Source organism: Castor canadensis, chromosome 8 (genome assembly GCF_047511655.1).
Source record: "Castor canadensis chromosome 8, mCasCan1.hap1v2, whole genome shotgun sequence".
NCBI lineage: Eukaryota > Metazoa > Chordata > Mammalia > Rodentia > Castoridae > Castor > Castor canadensis.
The window spans coordinates 14,206,886-14,213,374 of NC_133393.1; the positions used below are offsets into that span (position 1 = coordinate 14,206,886).

General features: G+C 48.5%; 1 protein-coding gene across 1 annotated transcript in view; it reads right to left on the reverse strand.

Moving 5' to 3' along the window:
- Nucleotides 1-6,457, reverse strand: part of Bicral (BICRA like chromatin remodeling complex associated protein) — a 67,020-nt gene extending 60,563 nt beyond the window's left edge. Inside the window, exon 1 of the mRNA XM_020157259.2 lies at nucleotides 6,356-6,457. The gene's annotated coding sequence lies outside the window, so the exon portion shown is untranslated. The remainder of the gene's footprint in view (nucleotides 1-6,355) is intronic.
- Between the last annotated feature and the right edge of the window lie 32 nt (nucleotides 6,458-6,489).

A 6,489-nucleotide genomic window follows, 5' to 3' on the forward strand; every position in this document is an offset into this window, starting at 1 on the left:
GTCATATGCTAAAAACATCCAATGGGTCTCCCTGATCCTTTTTCTCAAAGATCCCTCTAAGAGTAATAGGACATTGCTGACCTTTACATCTCAAAAAACTGTTTTCCTTTTGGTCATTTACCTCTTTCTAAGTTCCCTACGTATTCACTAGTCAGCAAATGTTTACTGAGTACCTAGTTTGTTTTAAAGGTTACACTAAAGGCTTAGGATAACTCAGTAAACAAGAAACAAACAATGTAAATGTCCAGATCCTATTCCAGAATCTCTGTCTACAGATAACTGGTAAGCACACACAACTTTGGTACTACGATAAGAGGGAGGGGACACTCTCTGTTGCCTGAGATTTGCTTTCTAAAGCAGCCGTCTGCTTTAGAAAATGCAGTGCTATGCAAGTAGCATTTGTATCTGCCACAAATGTGAAAGTGCTATATGTTTCAAATGTTAATTGGCTTTACGGAGGTAAAATATGGCATAATATGTACTATTTTAACCATTTCCAGTGCCCAGCTCAATTGCAGTAGTAAATTCACTGTTAGGTTGCCATTATCACCGTCTAGTTCAGAAGTTTTCACCAAACTAACTCTACCCATTCACTTTAAAAAAAAAAAAAAAAGGCCCTCTTCCTTGAGCCCATCTGTCTCCTCCCTTCCTAGCATTCACCTCACTTCCATTCTCCAAACATTCCAATCTAACTTCCACCCCATCTGCCACTGAAGCTCCTGTCAACACAGCCAGCCCATGTTGTCAAAGCCGAACCCCAGTGTTTGACAGAGGCAATCCTTCTTTCTTTCTTGGAAAGGATAAAGAGTATTCCACTTTAGTGGCTGAGCATTTTCAGCCTCCACCACCTGACTTTTAGCCATTAAAAACATTTTAGGACTTGATCTTATGGCCTCTATGACCACAGATGAACTCTGCCAGCTCCACGACATACCATCTCTGCTAGTGACTTCCAACATTCACGTCCAGTCTAGACAACCCCTTTCAGTTCAACGTGAATATTCAATGCCTATTTGACTGTCTACTAGGCTGTCTCACAAGTACTTTGAACACAACGGGTTTGGGCTGGGGATGCAGCTCAGTGGCAGATTGCCTGCTAGCGTGGCCAAGGCCCTGGGTTCCATACCTAGCACCACAGAAAACCAAAAGGAACACAACAAATTCCTAAGAACTCACCCACCCCTACTTGTTCCTCTTCCAACCTTCTGCAATCAGCACATAGCACCATCAGCCACCCCAAGACTTAAGTCAGAAAACTGAAGGCCTCCTGATTCCTTCCTCTCTTCAAAGCCAACCTATTAGGCAAATCCTTCTGATCCTGCCTCTAATACATCTGAAGCCTACCACCTACTACTGTCTCCACGGCCCTCTGCTTGCCTAAGTCTTGGGCTGACTGTGGCAATAGCCTAATTTCCCTCTCTGCTTCCTCTCTTCCTTCACATAGCAGCCAGTGATCTCTAAAGACAAAACAGGAACCAGGTGTGGTGGTTCCAATCTGTAGTCCCAGCACTCACCTAAACTAGCTTGACACCAGCCTAGGCAAGCCAAGGGTGGGGAAGGAAGTAGAGAGGAAGGAAGGAAATTGGGAGTGTAACTATGTGGCAGAATGCTGCCTAGCAGGCATGGGCCCTGGGTTCAATCCCCAGCACCTGAACCCTGAATATACTACTGCCATGACATCTTTCAATAGTTTCTTACTGCCACTCGAATAAAATCTAAGAATCCTCCTATGGCCTAATATGAGGCTCTGCTCACAAGAGTCTGCCCTCCGTGGTACCATTCTGCCTTCCACTCTGCACTTGTCCTCAGGCCTGGAATGTCACCACTTTTCATAGCTTTTCACGTGGCTAGCACAAGCTCATGTTTCAAGTCTCAGTTCACATGTCACCTCTTCTAAGAAACTCTCCTGTCCCCTACTAGCCAAAATGGTTATTTTCCAACACACCTCCCTTTAGATCCATCAGCAACCTCATCATTTTTTTAATCTGCAATTATCTTGTTTATTTTCCATTTTTCCCACTTGCTGTAAACTCCATGAGTGCAGATACCTTGTCTGTTTTGAATTCTACTAAAGACTACCTTAAAATAAACAAGATACTCTTTCCCTGTAAGCTGGTGTATTTTAGATTTCTCCTTGTTCAGGATTCACTGGATTTTAGTCAAAGATTATAATTACACTGGCATTACCACGAAAAACAAGGGGAGAAAAGCCACAAGAAACATTAAAAATTGGAACTTGTCCTACCAAGCCAGCAGTCTAGACTGACTGTACACAGCCATTCAACAGTTGCTCCTTACAAAAATTTTCAAACAAGGGAGGAAAGAGAAATATGGACACACACGAAGATGGTGTGATTTTGACACCTGCATCAAAATCCAGGGTTTTAACCACCCTCCCTAACAATTCCTAAACATAATGATGATTTGAGAGTAAAAGGGAAGCACAAAAGAACACATGACCCTTCCTTCAGAGAAGTTAGGCTTCTCATATGACTTGGTTCTCATTTTAGTTAGGTCATCTGATTAGCACCTGTTCTAGATGTTTCTTCCTGACCTCTTCTGTATTTTTATCCATATTGGTCTTTTGTTGAAGAGGGGGGACAATCCTGGGGTTTGAGCTCAAAGCTTCAGGCTTGGTAGGCGGGCTCTACCACTTAAGCCACGCCCTCGCCCCATACTCTGTTCTTACTGGGTTTCATGTTTAGAGTAACTGACCATCCTACTTCCCAAAACCTAAAAGATGTATCTGCAGTTCAAAATTAACCCTTTCTTACAAGGATTTATCTCTAGGTCTTTATTTCAGGGTCTTTTCTACTCTCTTGCTAATTTCTGCATAAATCCTGGATTTAATTCTATCTTTGTTGTACAGCAGTCTTGACTAAACTAGATGGCCTGGCAAGATTAGACTCAGAAGCCTGTTTGTTATATGACTTCTCACTACAATGAGGAAATACACTTTTAAAATGTACTTTAATTTTATTTATTTACTTTTTAAACCTTTTTATTAGCATATGTTAGTTGTACAGGGGGGTTTCATTGTCCTATTTCCATGTATGTTTGCAATGAACCATGGTTAGACTGATTCCCTCCATCATTCTCCCTCACCCCCATCTCCCCTACACTTGCTTTTTTTAAAGATAGGGTCTCAGTAGATAACCCAGGCTGGTCTTGAACTTGAGATCCTTCTCCCTCAATCTCCCAAATGCTGAGATTACAGGTGGCACCACATGCCAGCTCTGTAATGAGATTTTAAAGTCTCAGGATACCCAAGAAAATAATTTCTATAATTTACAGATTATAAGAAAATAATTTCAATAATTTGATAAATGGAAGCTAGATAGGAAAAGGATGTGAGCAGTAAAATTATGTATGAAGCTCAAAGTGATATGGACCTAAATCCACATGCTCCAATTAAAAAACCAAAAAAACCCCACCAATGGTACAGTGCATAACCTACTTATAGCAGATTCCAAATGTATATCTATGTCACAGTGGAACCATTTGGAGAACTCTGGAATTAACAGACGCCTATGGAGGGTCTGAGCAGGCCAGAATTTCAAATATTGGAGGGGGTTAGGGACATCAAAGGGTGGAAGTCATCAAAGTCATCAAAGGTTGCCTAACACATGAAAGGACACAACCGGCCCTGGCAAATAATGGAGGTTACAAGTCTGTATTTAAAAACATCTCCCAGTTCATTTTGATTCAGACTTGGAAATCATAGGTATGGATCAAAGGATATGACTTTTGGGATCCAATGCCAGTTTCACTACTTAAAACCATAAGACCTTGAGCAATTAGCAAACCTCTGTGAACATCAGTTCCTTTCCTAGTAGATAATAAAATCAATATTGTATGGATAACAAAATAAGCAGAAATTATATACAACACCAAACACATTTCTGGCATAGACTAGGTATTTAATCTAGGAACAGTGAAGCAACTCTAACACCCACCACATAGGTATTGTGCTCATAAACACAAGGCCACACCCACTGGCCAGCCACTAAGTTACTTTTAGCCCCTGGAAATTAACTATTTACTTTCCATCTCTGAGGATGCTTAGAGATGAGAGCTTTACAGGCTTTTCTCCACTTCAATAACAATTTAAAAAGTTAAAACCCCACACACACCTGTCTGCTATAGAACTACCACCCCAGAGATACCTCTGTAGATGCTGTAAATCTCGTTCTTTTGAAAGGCTGAAGTCTGAGTTTTAAACCAGCATAATTTTTCAGATCAAGGTTCTAAGAAACTTTTATTTTGCTATCATCTGAAGTATTACGAAGGCCGACTAGAGGTTTCAAATCACTAACACCCATCACCTTCCCACAATCTGACCACTAAACAAAGTCTCTCTAGGGTTGGTTTACAAGACAACCAACTAAAAAAATAAATAAATAAAACTTGGCACCTGTAAGATTGACCCACCCTTGTCCCTGACTCTTGTTTTGCGGGTTGTAACCTGGGGGACTCCACTTTCAGTACTAACTGGAAGAGGAGGAAGGAACAGCCTCAGTGCCTTGTCCTCAGCCGGACCAGGGAAGCCCAAGCTGTCCAGCTCAGGTCACAGGAGAGAAGAATGAACCCCACACCTCCGATTTGAACCGGTGGTGCGGGGACAGGGAGGGGACCCATTAGCTACGAGGCCTGCCGCGGCCCACTTCCCCACCCCCCCTCAGAAAAAGGGAGAGAGGCCCTTTCCCCTCCGACCCGGAGACCTGCTCTTTTGGGTCTGGGGACGTGGGATCGACAAGGGCGGCGCGGCCCCATCCCCATCCCTCAGCGCCCCGCGCGTGGCTCGCCCTCGCCCGGGCTTCGCGAGGTCCGGGCCGGCGAGGCTTCACGGAAGGCGCCGCCCGCGCCGCGAGGGAAGATGGCGCCCGCGGAGCAACTGCGCCACCAGCCCTGGCGACCAGCCAGGCCCAGCGCCATCTTTAGCGCCTTGTAACCCCCCTCCCCCCGCCCAGATCCCGCATTCGGGGCGACTTGGGGGGGCGCGAAACCAATCGTGCCCACGCAGTCTCCGCCAAAAAAAAAAAAAAAAAAAAAAATCCCCAAAAAACAAAAACAAAAAATCCGTCACAGCCTGTCTTCTCTTCCGCCGGCGGGACAGCGCGGGCCTCGTAGGCGGCGCCTGGCTGGGCCGCGCGCGGGTCCTCCACGCGGTGCCGGCGCTCCTTCGGGCCGGGCCCGCGGGTCCTCGTCGGCGCTTCGGGGCCAGGCGCCGAGGCGGTCCGGAAGGGGCCGCCCCGCCGGCAGGTGCACGCCGCGGGCCGGGGCCGGAGCGGGACCCGGGCGGCCCGGCGGCCCCTCGCTCTCCCCTTCGCCGGCCGCCTGCAGATGCGGCGGGAAGGAGGAAGCCAAGGGTGAAAAATAAGCCCGGTCCCAGGCGCCGCCGCCGCCGCCGCCCTCCCCGCCCGCTCCCTCCCCTCCCCCGCCGCGGTGTCCATTTTGTGGAGAAGAAAGAAAATGCGATTCACACCCAAGAGCTTCCGAGTGAGAGAGAGAGGAGAGAGAGAGAGAAAAGGAACGCGGGGGGGATAGGCGAGGGGAGGAGATTGGAAAAGCTTATTTTTCTTGCTCGCTCGCCGTCACTCCAGGCCCTCCCTGCCCCCTGCTCGCGGCCCCGCCGCGCCGTCCTCCCCTCGCCGAGCCCCGCTCCCTCCTTCCCGGCTCCCGGCGGCTCCGGGGGGCGGAAGACACACTCACACTCGCGCACACAACTAATTTTAAACCGGCTCAATCAATGAGTCATTAAAAGGCTTCCCTCCCCTCCCCTCCCCACCGCCAACCGCCACGCCACCCCCCTTCCCGGGCTCTCCCTCTCCCCGCTCCAGAAATTTGCATCGCGGAAAAAAAAAAAAAGGAAAAAAAAAAAAGGCGCCAGGGCCCCCACCCTGCCGCCGAGGCGCCCCCGGCCCGGCGCCGCCGCCCCCTGCCCGTCCGCCCGCCCGCGCCCCCGCCCGCGACACTGAACTTGGTCTTCCCGGGGCCCCGGCGGCGCTGGGAGAGGCATAAACACTCGATTCCCCTTTTCTCCGTGTCCATTAAACATCCACCCACCACCACCACCATCACCCACCCACAAACCCACCCCCCCCAAAAAAAAAAAAAAAACACAGCCTTAGCCAATAGCTCTCTGGGCTGAAACCTAATATCCTGGTTTTGGCAACTCGATGTTTAATTTGCTCCTCTTTCTTTTCTGTCTGGAGATAGATCTCCAGCCCCCCCTCCCTGACTGCTCCCCTCCCCGAAGGAAAGAGGCAGAGGAAGGAGGTTGTGTGTGTGTTTTCTTTTTTTTCTCCTTGAAATTTTTATCACAAAATTATAATACACTCAAAGGGAAACTCACCGTCATGAAAAAGCAGTGCCTTGTCAACGGGGTTTCTGCGCCATCGCACCAGGGGCGGCGGCGGCGGCGGCGGGCGCGGGGCGCGGGGCGCGGGCGCGGGAGCTCCCGGCCGAGCGAGCGGCGCCGGCCACACG